This window comes from Buteo buteo, chromosome 4, assembly GCF_964188355.1.
Source record: "Buteo buteo chromosome 4, bButBut1.hap1.1, whole genome shotgun sequence".
NCBI classification, from domain to species: Eukaryota; Metazoa; Chordata; class Aves; order Accipitriformes; family Accipitridae; genus Buteo; species Buteo buteo.
Window position 1 is genome coordinate 7,441,040 of NC_134174.1, and position 13,824 is coordinate 7,454,863.

A 13,824-nucleotide genomic window follows, 5' to 3' on the forward strand; every position below is an offset into this window, starting at 1 on the left:
TGGGTTTAACTCCAGTCTCCTGGCTCTGGGAGTACCCCTTCTGTACAGATGTGTGTGCACATCTGGAGGGGTAGACCTGTGGGAAAGGGGGGCAAGGCAGCACGGATTACTGAGTAGTAGATTACTGTAGACTACTACTGGGGTGAGAAACGCTCCTGCACCCCATGAAGTCCCACAGATGAAGGGAATAGGAAATAACATGAGGGATGAGGCAGACCTGAGGTGATGCAGAGCCCAAGAGAAAACCAGAGACAGCAGGGGAAAGGCAGAGGAATTGGGAGGAAAGTCAAGGAAAGACTCAGGACAGGAGAGAAGGGGCAGTGCGGGAAGTAATGGCTCAAGGAAAATTTTAGGCAAAGAAGGAATGAAGGAAGGAATTAATGTTTGGAATTTAACTTACTGAACATCATATTGAAAAACTATTGTGAGCGCTGCTTGCAGGTGTGCAGTATAAACACCATCAGAGACACCTGCATTTCCCCACAGGAGCTGTCAGCCCTTCTGTAAAACCATTCAGCAGTGTCACACTGGCCAGCTTGCATTGCCGAAAGTCCTGCAGAAAGTCCTGCAGAAAGCTGAGCTGAGCTTGAGTGTCATGCCCTGCCTCTCGGCTGGTCCCCGTGCTCCTGACTTGCCTGCAGCCAGAGATCTGCTCTCCTTCGTCTGCCCGCCTTCCCAACGTGACCCCACCATCACCATCGTTTGATGGGCATCCAACCATCTAGACAAACCTCACAAAGTGGCTCAATGCCCTGCTCCATTAGTGCATGAGCTCTGTATTTTTCTGTGTCTTGAGTAGGTCTTGTTCTTTGGTATGCTTTTGAATAGGGCTTTCCAGATCTGTGAAGACACAGTGTTCACAGAGCAGCTGACGTGAAAACACATCCCCCCTGCCATTGTGCAGGAGGTTTATTTGGATTTTAAAAATTGCCCTCAGGAAAGGATAAAAAAACTACGCTTAACCCAGTGAGTTAACCCAAGCACGAGTCCAAGGTAGTGAAATGGGCTCTGATCCAGCTCCCCCACCAGAGATTGCTCCCTCCTCTCATGGGAATCAGCTGTCTCGTTGCTGAGCAAAACTGTCCTCCTGACTCAGGGGAATTTCTTCCCCCAGGAGCTGTTAGCAATGCCACTGACATTCATCGGGGACTCACTTGGATGCCAGCAATGAAGGCTGTGCTGCTGATGGTGTTGGTCATCACGTCCTGCTCCCGAACTCCTTGGCAATGAGATGCTCCCACGCGCCATTGGCATTACAAAGGAGAAAACGCCTCTACTTCTGAACCTGCCTTGGCTAAGTGAAATGCATCCATGCAACTCGCTGAATAACCTGTTGGGAGAGGCTGACTGCTATGCTGCTGTGCAGTAGATCGGTGCGTTTGCACACAGAGAGCAGCCAGCGCAGGGTTTTATGTCAAGGCCAGGACAGCTGTTCCCTGGCCACCACTTCAAGGGTGGATGACACATGTACAAGGCAGGTGGTGTTGGAGCCAGCGAAGGCTACAAAATCCAGCAGCAGCAGCAGCCTAAGCAAATAATTTGCTGGATTATATTGCCTGTCAGCAAAGCTGCCTGGCTCCTCCTTGGACTGCATTAACTGTTCAGGCTGAAACATTACGTTTTGCATGTTTATCTTGGGGAGATTTATGTGGAAAATGTTTCAATGGTCTCTTCACCAGAGAAGGCTAAAGAGCAATGTCTTGTTTTGCTTGTGTTGAAGACTGTGTTCCTACGAGTAGAGGCGAGACCTTCACATCTGGCTGAAAGGTGGGGATGGAGAAGGGGATTGACTGGAAGGATAAGATTTGGGGACCAAAAAGCCAAGCCTGGTAGGTCACATTTTCTTACTACATAAGGGTTGTGAAGTCACATCTATTAACATGTTTGTGGCACTCAGATAATGTGAAGACAAGCATCACAGGAAAGCCCATATACATGTTAATAGTTCTGTCTCTCAAGTTCTGCCTCTCAAATCCTTAATGATTCAAGGACAGGGGATTTCAGGACATTTGCACACTGAGCAGTGAAGATAAAACATAACTGCTCTCTGGAAGGGCAAAGTCCAAACTACCGCCCAGGGTTCACCATCCTGAACGAAGGCTTAGGAGACAGCAGACGTTCTTGTGTTACTGAAGATTTATCATTACTCATTTGCATCTGTGCATGTGTAGCACTTGATGAGACACCAGGAAAGACGTTCTGTGCTGTTCCCATCTCCAATGCAATAGTTAGAGAAGAACTGCCTTCTGCAGACACTCTGCTAAAGACCCTGCTCTGCAGAGGCTTGCTGGAGCTGGGCACAGGCACAGCCTGAGGTCTTGCAGGAGACTGAAACACTTAGAAGGGACTTTCACAATGTAAACGGCCAGAAGAAGTTGTCCTCACTACTTGGAGGGCCATCCCATTCCAGGAGTTACTGGGAATGAGAGTACAAAGTCACTTGCAGCCCGTCCATCCTCTTGCTGTGAGTTTGCTGCCAAGGTTCAGCTCCGAGCCTTGTCTGCTGCACAGGTGATAACATAACCATAAGGAAAGAAAAATATCTCTTTCACAGAGATGTATGTTAACCTCCAGTTCTGATTAAATATATCCCAGCTGCTAGGAACAGCTGTGAAAGATTTTTTTTCTTTGCCTTTTTCAAGTGTGATGCATTCCTCCTCTTCACTGTCCCCTCATGAAGGGGGGAAGAAGAGCATTGGATAAAAGCCTTGCTCCAGGGCAAGAAAAAATCCAAACTGCAGCTTTGCATAAATCTGTCACTTTGATTCCCCTGAGAACAACTGCAAACTTGAAAAATGGCATAGTAAAGCAGGCACAGGTGTTAACTCCTCTTTTTTTAATTGGTAAAAAAAACATGCAGAAAAAGTTGCTGCGAACAGCCCCCAGAACATGATTTCCTTCATTCAGCTTTATGCTTCATTAGCTCTTCCAGGACAATCTCTGTGTCAATAAAGTCTTATTTCTAAACCAGAAAGGAAACAGGCAAACTGCCCTGTTTCAATATCTGCTGCAAAATCCACATTAACCACCCTTTGCTGCTTCTGCTGTTTTATTCTCTCCCTGGAATGATTTGTGAGGGGGGTTTTGCGCTCTCTCTCACTTTTAAATGCTGATGCATCAAAGATTGGCTGGGTTTGGCTCCGGGGTGGGAGGGCAGCCTCTGAGGAGGCTCAGTGATGTCTTTCACCCCAGGGTCAGCTTTGTATCCTGCTTCAAATTTGGCTCTTTTACTTGAAACAAAGAAACCCTGTTGTCACAAACGCTTCTCCTCTCCTCAATCCAGGCACTTTCATCCCCAAACCCTTCAGCAACAAGTGGCCAGATTTCGCTGCGGCGAGCGGAGGCGGCCACGGGGGCTGAGTTCATCTTTGCTGGGACCCAACGCGGCGATGCCCTGGTTGTGCCCCGGGAGGACTTTGGCAGCACTGAGGAAGCCTGGAGGCAAGGGCTGCCCCGAGACGGGTGGAAGGAAGGAGAACCAGCCACATCGGGGGCGTACGGCAGGACCCCCCACGCTGGCAGGGGTGGCACAGGTACCCCTTGCCCTGCCTGGGGCTCCTCTTGCCCCCCAGGTAGCCCACGCAGACCCTGGCTGGCTGCAGCCCAGCTCCACACCCCTACCTTTGTCCCTTAATCTCTCATGCTTTAATTAATCAGGAAGGGTTTTCGTTAAGGCTCTGTTGTAAAGAAGGAAATTGCTTTTGCCACTGCAGTCCCAAGAGCTGTACATTTCTCAGGCAATTAGACCTTTATCAGGCTTTACGCTGCAGAGATAAAGTTTGCTGAATTTGTGTTGACTGACACAGACATATAGTTTAAATAATGTAAGTTAATTGCTTTGAAGTCCTTTTTTTCCTGTTTTGGGGCTGGTTTTTTTATTTGTTTGTTTTAAGTCCTTGCCCAGTTCATTGGTGAAACTATATTTGCAGTAAATGAAGTGAAAATATTTAGGACTGTGTTGGGTACCACTACTCACAGTGTCTAAGCCCGGCAAGCTGCTCTCTCCAGGTGTGATAGACTTGGTGACCACTTCTCTCCTGCGACTGTTTTGGGAGCACAACCTGATGGGGCCAGAGAGCCCAGCAGATAGCTCACCCCTTTCTCACACTGAACCACCCCAGGACTCACGGTGCTGAGCCAGGAGACTCAGCTCTCACTCTAACATCAAGGGAAGCTGCCCACACCAGGACAGCTCTAATCCTACTCACTATAATCTGAGGGTATATGGAAAATGGTTTACCCACCAAGGTAGTTTTGCATTTCAGTGCTGTGCTGCTTGTGTTGGAAGCCAAATTAATAACAAGGTTTGGCCAAGTTCTGCGTAGGTTGAAACCTGACATTTGGCTCAGCTTCTGTCTGATGAAGAGCAAGATTTCAGCATCCCCATCAGCAGCTTTGCTTCTGGGTCTGTCGTTCCCATTCCAGCAAACAAGCCATGGGTGGCTTGCCTCCAGATTAGGATACCTGTGGGTCTTGTGAGTTGTGGCGGGAGGGTTACATGGGGTTGGGTTTAAATAGATGAAAAGTCAGAATTTGTGAGATTTTTGCGGCCTATGCAATTAATTCGTAATGACAGAGCTAGCATGAATTCCACCACTGCAGTACATGGCTGTGCCTGGGGACATGCAGAAGTTCAAGCTAATAATGTATAGTTCGTTGTGTGGTAGCTGATGGATCACACTGAATCATACCAAGAGTTGTGCTGGATTGTGCTTGGAGTTCCTCATTTCAATAACCTACCAACCCTCACTGAAATCAACGGGAGGCTGAAACTGATGCTTTTAATGTGAGTTGGGTTGACTGTTGAAACCCAACATTATTTGAGATCATCTCTCTTACATTCTCCCTCCGAAAGCCAAGAAACTTATTATGGACAAGTGCTAGCCTACATAGATATGATGAATATATGCTATGATTTATACTCCACAGTTCAGATCAGAGTTCAGATCTCCCTTAAGCATAAGATCCTTTTTTATCCAATATCCAGAAGTGCTAGGAGACAGTTGGAGTCCTTGGTTCTTAAAATCACTTCCCTCTTGGTTCACCTTTCCTTAAAGGCATTTGAGAAAGTGATGAGTCCTGCATGGATTGGAAATGGCAGAACGTTTTCTGAAAGGCAACAGAAATACACGGAAAGACAGTAAAACCAAGCTGGCCCTGCAGGTAGGGACTTGGACTCGGGACACCGGAGTGTAATTCCCTTTTCTGCCACTGGCTTCCTGTGACATTTTGGGCAAGTCACCAAAGCCAAATACTTAAAAATATGAGTCTTAGTCCCATTGTATCCCAGATTCCCATTTGTAACTAGGGATAACACCATTTTCTTTGATCACAGTGGTGTGGTGAAGCAGAGGTCCTGGACTATCACGATACTACAGTAATGGCAACTACATGAATAAAACTCATGCTGTAGGAAAGACTACTAACAAAGAATTTATAACTAGCAAATCAAGGAAAAGAAATACAGGAGTGAAATGTTCAGAATTGCTAACTATGTGTTTAAAGGTTTGGGAAAATGCCTAGAGCTGCAAGTAGGTGCCAGAGAAATTAATTACGATAATAAAACTTCTGGGAAGAGGTGGAAATGCTGGAATGATCAAATCATGTGTAATTACGAGGAACATTTTCTGTCTTCTTGGTAACACAGAGCTGCAGGGAATGTGTGTGTTGCCTCCAGAAATGTTAGGGGCTGGGATGTCATTCTTTCAGAAACAAAACAGACAAGAACCAAAAGGGGTAAAAAAAAAAAGGAAGAAAAAGAAAATAAAAGCCAAACCAAACAAATGCCTCACAGGTCATGATACAGCAGCCAAACCTTTGAAAGGCAGCCAGGGGAAATTCCCTGAGAAGCTTCCCTCAGCTCAGGTAGGAATTCCTCACCCCTAACCTTTGTTTGGGATCAGCTGAATCATGTTATATGGTCTTATTTTTCACTCCAGCCATACACCTCCAGTCTGCACACACCCAAGTGGATTATCAGGACAAACAAGCCTCTACAATTCCTTTCTTTCCTCCAGCCCTCATGTTCATGCTTGGAGCTTCTTTTCCAACATAGTGGCCTCTGCCCGAGCCACGCTGGTCTCAAAGGGCAGTATGCAGAGCCCACAAGACCAGAAGTGCTTGCTGCAGCAAAAAGCCGTGCAATTGCTCCCTCACTGACATATTTAAAGGCAATATTTGACAAACTGCTGCTCATTGCAAAAAATTCTTCATAAAAACCCAGCCCTTATGGCAAGTTGGCAGCACAATTACCTAAACTCTCCTTATAGAAACTCCAGGTCACTGGTGACTGTTTAAGGCTGTGCTGTTTCAGGATTAATTAATTGCCTCTTGGGTTTCCCCTGGCTCTGCAAGGCTTTTCCTGGATTCACACACACTGCCAGCTGCTGCGCAGAAAGCCAGTGAGGAAAGATAGGGCTGGGAGAGGAGATACAGATGGGCCCTGTCTAGCAAAGCTTTGGTTTTGTTGGCTTCTGAACATCATGATCTCTTCGTGCTGCAGCTCTTGTTGCGCTACAGGCCGTTGAAAAGAAATAATAAAAAAACACATTGCAAGCCATGAAAATGAAAGGCTTTGATCTTGCTCTGCTGTTTGGGAGAAAGGCTGCAAACTCCATGCTGCTGAAAGGCAGCATTAGCTGAGCTTCTTGGAAACTCACTCCTAAAGGCTTCATCCGAACTACAAACTGGGTCCACCACTGCAGCTTGTGTTGACCCTTTAATGGAAGCTTTGGTACACAGTAGTGGGATTCCCCCCCACACCAGTACAGAAGGTTTTCTTGATTCTTATCCCTTATAGAAATGGCATGTGATTCTCATTCCTTACAGAAATGGTATGCAATTCTCTATGGAATAATTGCTTTGGTGCATCACATGGCTTGTCCTCAACATGGCACCCAAAAGCCCTCACTCAGTGAGTGTTCAGCATCATCCTGGAGCACTGTCCTGGTGGATGCTCCCATCCTTTGGCAATACTTAAACACCTTTAAATCAGGCTGTCTGCCTCCTTAGGTGGCATGCTACTTAGGATTCAGACCACTTTTTCTGGACGCTCTGCAGAAGGATCCCTGGAGATCCCATGAAAGAAAGGAAATCTTTACACTGTATTTTGTGTCTGTTGGCTCCGCAGTGATGCTATCATGTATCTCCTGGATTGCTGACATCTTGGCATTAATCCTCATTGGATTTCTTTGCCGGCTATATCCTGATGTCTCAGATATGGTTTATGCCTTTACTGACAAGTCCATCAACAGACAGTCCACCCCATTAAAAAAAGACTACCCCTCAGAGAAGCCACCCATTCTCAATATTTGTAAGTGGGTTTGATCTAGAGATTCCCAAACCCAGTACTTTCAAAGAACACACCACACGGGCAACTTCCATCTGTAAACTGCAAAAGCCACCAGGGTGGTATGACAATCTGATGTGCCATCCTACTGCACCCCTTCCCGATGGTTTACTGGGATTAAGAGACCCTATCCCTTAACTACTGTGTAATTTCACCAGGGGTGTTATAAATTTATTGCAGTCTTTTCCAGAGATGACAGCATTTCAGCTAGGCGATGCTGTGGAGCATCATATTCTAGTGGGGTTCTCACCCTGCATTGCACAAGTATCCAAATGCCCTTCAGAAACGCCTCCAGCAGTGTTTACTGCCTTTTTCTTTTTTCACTCCCCAAGTTAAAAAGCTATTGTTTGTCAGGCTTTTTTCTTCTTCACATACTTTATATGATCAGCTCTCAATAAGTGCATCATTTAAGCTTTAGGATGAAACCTGGAAATAGCACTCAGACCCCTGGAGAGTTCATTCCTACAAACTAAAGATGCTTTCAAACCATTCTGCCTGATTGCATCCCGATACCGAATGATTCAAGAGAGCAATCCTTATTCACTTCTGCCACTCTTTTGGTGAGAACCATGGGGGCAGCGGGCTGTTTGGCTTTTTTTAATTTTGGTGTTTTTATCCTATTTTCCACCTCAGTCTGCACCTAATTCTCAGATATGTTAGCTCAAGCTAGGAAGTAACTAACTGCTGTGATTTCAAGTGAGATGGGGTTTACTCAGCTCTCTGCCTGCTTTGCTCAATTATTAATGTTGGAGCACTATTGATTTTGCCTCCCTGAGCTTAGTGGCAAACAAGGGCTGAAAAATAGAAGTGGCAAGCAAAGGAACAAGAAGAAAACAGCATCTGCTTCTGACACAGTTCAGTCATCTGAAATCCAAGTGGCCCATGAATTATGTTAACCTGTGAAAAGTCATTCCCACAGACGTTATTTTTTCCTTCTCAAATTCCTCTAGTTATTTTCACTCAACATATTCCTCATTTCCCGGGTTCAAGGATGAGGTGTTTTGGGGTAATGGCTTTGGGTAAGTGATACCTTTGCATTGGGCTGGCTGTAATCTAGGAAGCTCTTTGAGATTTGGTATGTAGATATCGCACTGAAGCACTTACAGGCAAAACAAGTTATAAAACTAAAATAATATATTAGCCCAGCTCTCACTCTCAGACACAATCTTCCCCCCTCAATCCTCAAATATGCTTTACTGGCTGCAGTCTCAGGCAGTCCAAAATCTTAGATGACCCCTTGCTTTCAAAGAATAAAGCAGAGAAAATGCCTCTTAAGAAGTTTACTGTCACAAGCTCTCCCCACCGCAACCCTAAACCTCTCCCTAGCTTACACATCCTACATAAAAATCCTCCAGGACCCTAACGCACCCTCCAACATGGTCTCTCTGCTCTGGGACACACTACTGCTGCCAAAACCCACTGTGTCCAGCTGGGACTCCATCAGTGGCTGTGTTAGAGCCCAGCTTTGGCCTCAAGGAGGAACTACTGGGGCTTTTAAAGAGATTTGTACTAACTCCCCACTCAGACCATAGCCTATAAACAGAGAGGGTGGTTTCAGAGGGAAAGTTATCGGGTCAAGGCAAAAATCTTCGCAGAAGTCAGAACTGGCCATGTATAGATCAATAGTATTTTACTGTGATATCAGGGAGAGCCCAGATCCTATAGTGATGCACTATAGAAAAAACTGCAAGTAGAAGCAACCCCTCAAACAGAAACCCTGTTGGGAACCATGCCAGGTCTTAGTGATAGTTGACCCTGGGCTTAATTCAGATTTTGTCACAGGTCCTTTTTCTGGGGAAGAATTGGCTAAACCAAAGCAATGAGACCTGGATAGGAACTCTGTCCTTCAAGCCCTACTCTAACATCGCAATGGTAATAAACGCATAAGGTAAAAAAAATACATCAAACTAATACTTAAATGAGTATCCAAATGCTTCAGTGAGAGCAAGTCCCTAAAATTCATTACATTTCCTTCCCCTTTCAGCGTCTCTTGTGTAAATAATCCCCCTTTAATAGACAGAAGCTATGATGTAATGCAACCAAACATAAGCCTGACTTCTTTCTCTGCAGTGCACAGAGTTGAGGCCAGGTACCCCTTCTGCTTTGTACCCTCTAACCCAATGGCCAGTCAGAAGAATCAGGCAGCCAGGGAGAAAGGAAAGAGATTAAAAGAGATGGCTGCAAGTGAAGCAATGAGCACCATAGGAATGACTGCAAAGAAGCTGCCTGGGGTCCTGTTCGGGTCTGCATCATGACCTGTGCAACTCTGTTCACCTCAAGGGAGCTTAGCAAACAGAAGTAACCACATGTATTTACTTCCTGTACACTATATTCTCCAATAATCTACCCAAAGAAAACAATACTTCTTTAGACAAGAAAGCAAGGGAACAAGTACGTGAAGAAAAAATAAAACGTATAAAGCAAGCATCAGCTTTGAGGCTACAATGTATGGGTTAACAAGATCTTTTAATAGGTTGTTTCTCTGTCTTCACAGAACTCAGTATGTCTAGAAACACATTTTTTTATAGCTGGTTTTCTATAACATCAGCTTGTTCTCATCTCTGTAACTAGTTTATTGCAGCTATGATAATAATTGATCGACTTGTAAACCTGATTATAAAGTCTGCTCCCTCATCTGCTTTGTTCCTTGCCTGACTCCTGCTTTTGAAAGCAGCAAGGATTTACAGTGGTGGCTGTCGTCGGCATCCATCCCCTCCCCGGCTTGCCATTAACGCTGCCTGGTTTGGGAAGCGCAGTCTGGCTCCCGTGGAGTGGCTGAGGATGTCTGGTTACAGAGCCTCCAGCCATCAACACCACCTGGATCTGATTCTAGCCGAAAAGAGAATATCAAAGTTGCAGAGGGAGTCAGAAAGGCTGGCAGAAGGGCCTCTGTCTTGTATTCTAGCATCCTGTGGTCCTCATGGGTCGCACTTGTGAGATACTGAACCGCACAGAAGTGGATGCCCTTCAAACAGCCCTCTGGATTTCATAGTTACGATGCTGTCTAGGGCACCTGAAGGCAAAGATAGACAATGCATTAAGTATAAGATACTTGAGAGGGATCACTTGCTACTGGGGACATCCGCAGGCTATCCCTTGAGAAATCCAGTCTGAATCACCCCCAGCAGAGTTGACAGGCAGAAACAGGATTCAACAAAGGGTTTGACTGGATATCAGTCTGCATCTCATCAGGAAGCTGGACCTCATTTCTGCATGCACTGATGTCTCTCCCTTTAATACCCAGGTACATCCTTTCATGGAGAAAACAGATGGTTACTGTGCTGCCTGGCTGTGCCATGAGGAGCTTAAGTGTTGCCAAAGCCATTTTTTATCTCCTTGGAAATGCTGAAATGGGTTGGGAATTCCAGATTATGAGTACTGAGAAATTATGTTTTCTCAGTGAAGAGAGCACCGGGACAAGAAAGGAGTGCTTTGCCATTTCTCTGCAGCACTGTGCTTCAGCCCTCAGTGGGGAAACCATGGAGTCGGGTAGCTCAGGAGCCAAGTCCTGTGCTCAGGGATGAAAGGGAAAACCCACCTGAAAGCCCCGTGCCAGCTGCAGCCTGGCTGTGTGGCTGGACCTGTCACACAAGACAAAGAGAGGAAGATATTTGTTCCATGACACAGTGTAGAGTCTTACGTGCCAAGACAAATGAGCTCACCCATGCAATGCCACACGGCTCTGCACAGCTCAAGTTAGGAAGCACTGTTACAGCCACGTTGTCATACACGAACCCTAAATTAAGACAATTTATTTCCACATGGGGGGAATTCACCATGTACTCATCTACCTAAGAGACATGAGCTAGATGCCCAATGTCAACTGGCCTTGCAAGTAACAGGTGCTTTAATTTAATTACCAGTGCTTGAAAACCCAAATCAAAGTCTCTGTGGATGAAAAACATGGCAATTGACTGACATAAAAATCCTTAACTTTCCAAGCCAAGATGTCCCTTTAGAGCTGAAACAAGTATAGAAATCATTGCCATGATAACTAGATTAATCTTTCTTCTCGAGGACATGAGGTATCCAACTAAGCAAGACTAGTAGCAATAATTCCTTGATTTAAATAAAATAAGTGTATGCACTAAGTGTATTTCAGCAAAATGCACTGAGTTTTATTCATACCACTAGTGGTAATAATAACAGTTAACAGATCAGAAGCATTGTTTCATGTCCTAAGGAGCTTTAGAAGCACTAAGGAATTAAGGATTTGCTAATAAAGAATGGTGAATAAACAAAAATCACAGAAGGATTTTAAGAAGTTTGAATAAGCTACAGAAATCAGTGGAAGATAAATGAGAACCCAGAGAAATCTGGTTTGTATTCAAAATCCCTAAAACCAATAATGTAACATGGTCTGGGTGAGATGAGGTCAGTGTGTCTCTTTGCAGAGCTGAACAGATGTGGCCACAACACAGAACCCACTACACAGAGGTCCTTTTCTCAGGAAATTTGGGACAGATATAGATGGTAATTCTGGCAAAGGCACATCATGCCAAGCAGCAGATCCCAAAGACAAGGATAAAACCAGGAGAGAAAACTGCAAGAAGATGGTCAGAACATAAATATGCAGGTATATTAGCCTAACATCTTTCTCCAGTTCTACTTTTGGAGATACTTGAAATCATAATAAATAAATAAAACCCTGCTGCATCAGAAGGGGAAATCTGTGATCAAAGAGTTCTTTCAAGGTGCCCTTAAAATTAAGGCATTAGATTTACACTGGTACTGAAGCACATACGCAGCTATTTAACCAGCTCTGGGCCTTTTATTTTTCAGCTGTTGGCAATGTTGGAGCCTAAGCCCCTGCCCAGGCTTTGCTCACTAGCAGCACTATCTTTGATTCAAGCATCTGTGCATTTTAGTGTTGTATCTTAAGGCTCAAACCTACAAAACACCAACTTCACATAAGAAGTGCTGAGCGCCCTCAGCTGTCTGAAAAGCAGTTTGTTTTCTGCCAAAATTTCAAGGCTGTGTTTACGACCTTGAATAGCCTCGGAAAAATTCTCTCCTCTTCTTTTTCTTGCAAACCAAATTCTTCCCAGTATTCACCACTGTGACAGTGCAATGGCAGGCTCTGGATTTCTGGCCTGTTTTGCAGAGGGTGAGTGCTGCATGTTTGCCACCAAGCAAGATAGATTAACCCCGTTGTGCCCGGGAGGCAGAGCAGAAGTGCTGAGCGGCCGATGCTGGCATTCCTCTGGGATCTAGGCATCACTGAGAGCTGGGGTACCTCTCTGTGGTCTGCAGGGCAGATGTCCATCGAAGGCATCTCACTCTAAGTCCCTGTCGTGGTTTAACCCCAGCCAGCAACTCAGCCCTACACAGCAGCTCGCTCACTCCCCCCTGGTGGGATGGGGGAGAGAATCGGAAGAGTAAAAGTGAGAAAACTCCTGAGTTGAGATAAAGACAGTTTAATAGGTAAAGCAAAAGCTGCACACAAGCAAAGCAAAACAAGGAGTTCAGTCACTGCTTCCCACGGGCAGGCAGGTGTTCAGCCATCTCCAGGACAGCAGGGCTCCATCACGCCTAATGGTGACTTGGGAAGACAAACGCCATCGCTCCAAACGTCCCCCCTTCCTTCTTCTTCCCCCAGCTTTATGTGCTGAGCATGACATCCCATGGTCTGGAATATCCCTTGGGTCAATTGGGGTCAGCTGTCCCGGCTGTGTCCCCTCCCAACTCCTTGTGCCCCCCCAGCCTCCTCGCTGGTGGGGTGGGGGGAGAAGCAGAAAAGCCCTTGGCTCTGGGTAAGCCCTGCTCAGCAGTAACGAAAACATCCCTGTGCTATCAATGCTGTTTCCAGCACAAACCCAAAACATAGCCTCATACCAGGTACTGTGAAGAAAATTAACTCTACCCCAGCCAAAACCAGCACATGAGAACATCCTTGCTTGATCCTATGAGTTCTCTCTGCCTTGGGATTCAAGTTTCTCAAACACACTGTAGTTTCATGCAGAGTTTATGCCTCCATAAACTAACACAGCTGCTGAAAGAATCAGCCCTTCTTCCTCTCTATCATAGAATCATAGAAGGGTTTGGGTTGGAAGGGACATTTAAAGATCATCTGGTTCCAAGCCCCCTGCCATGGGCAGGGGCACCTTCTGCTAGACCAGGTTGCTCAAAGCCCCATCCAACCTGGCCTTGAACACTGCCAGGGATTTGGCGTCCACAACCTCCCTGGGCAACCTGTGCCAGTGCCTCACCACCTCCATCATAAAGAATTTCTTCCTTATGTCCAATGTAAACCTACACTCTTTCAGTTTAAAACTGTTGCCCTTTGTCCTGTCACTACAGGCCCTGGTAAAAAGTCTCTCTCTGTCTTTCTTATAAGCCCCCTCTGATTATTGAAATGCTGCTATAAGGTCTCCCCGGAGCCTCCTCTTCTCCAGGCTGAAGAACCCCAATTCTCTCAGCCTGTCTTCAGAGGAGAGGCATTGCAGCCTTCTGATAATTTTCATGGCCCTCCTCTG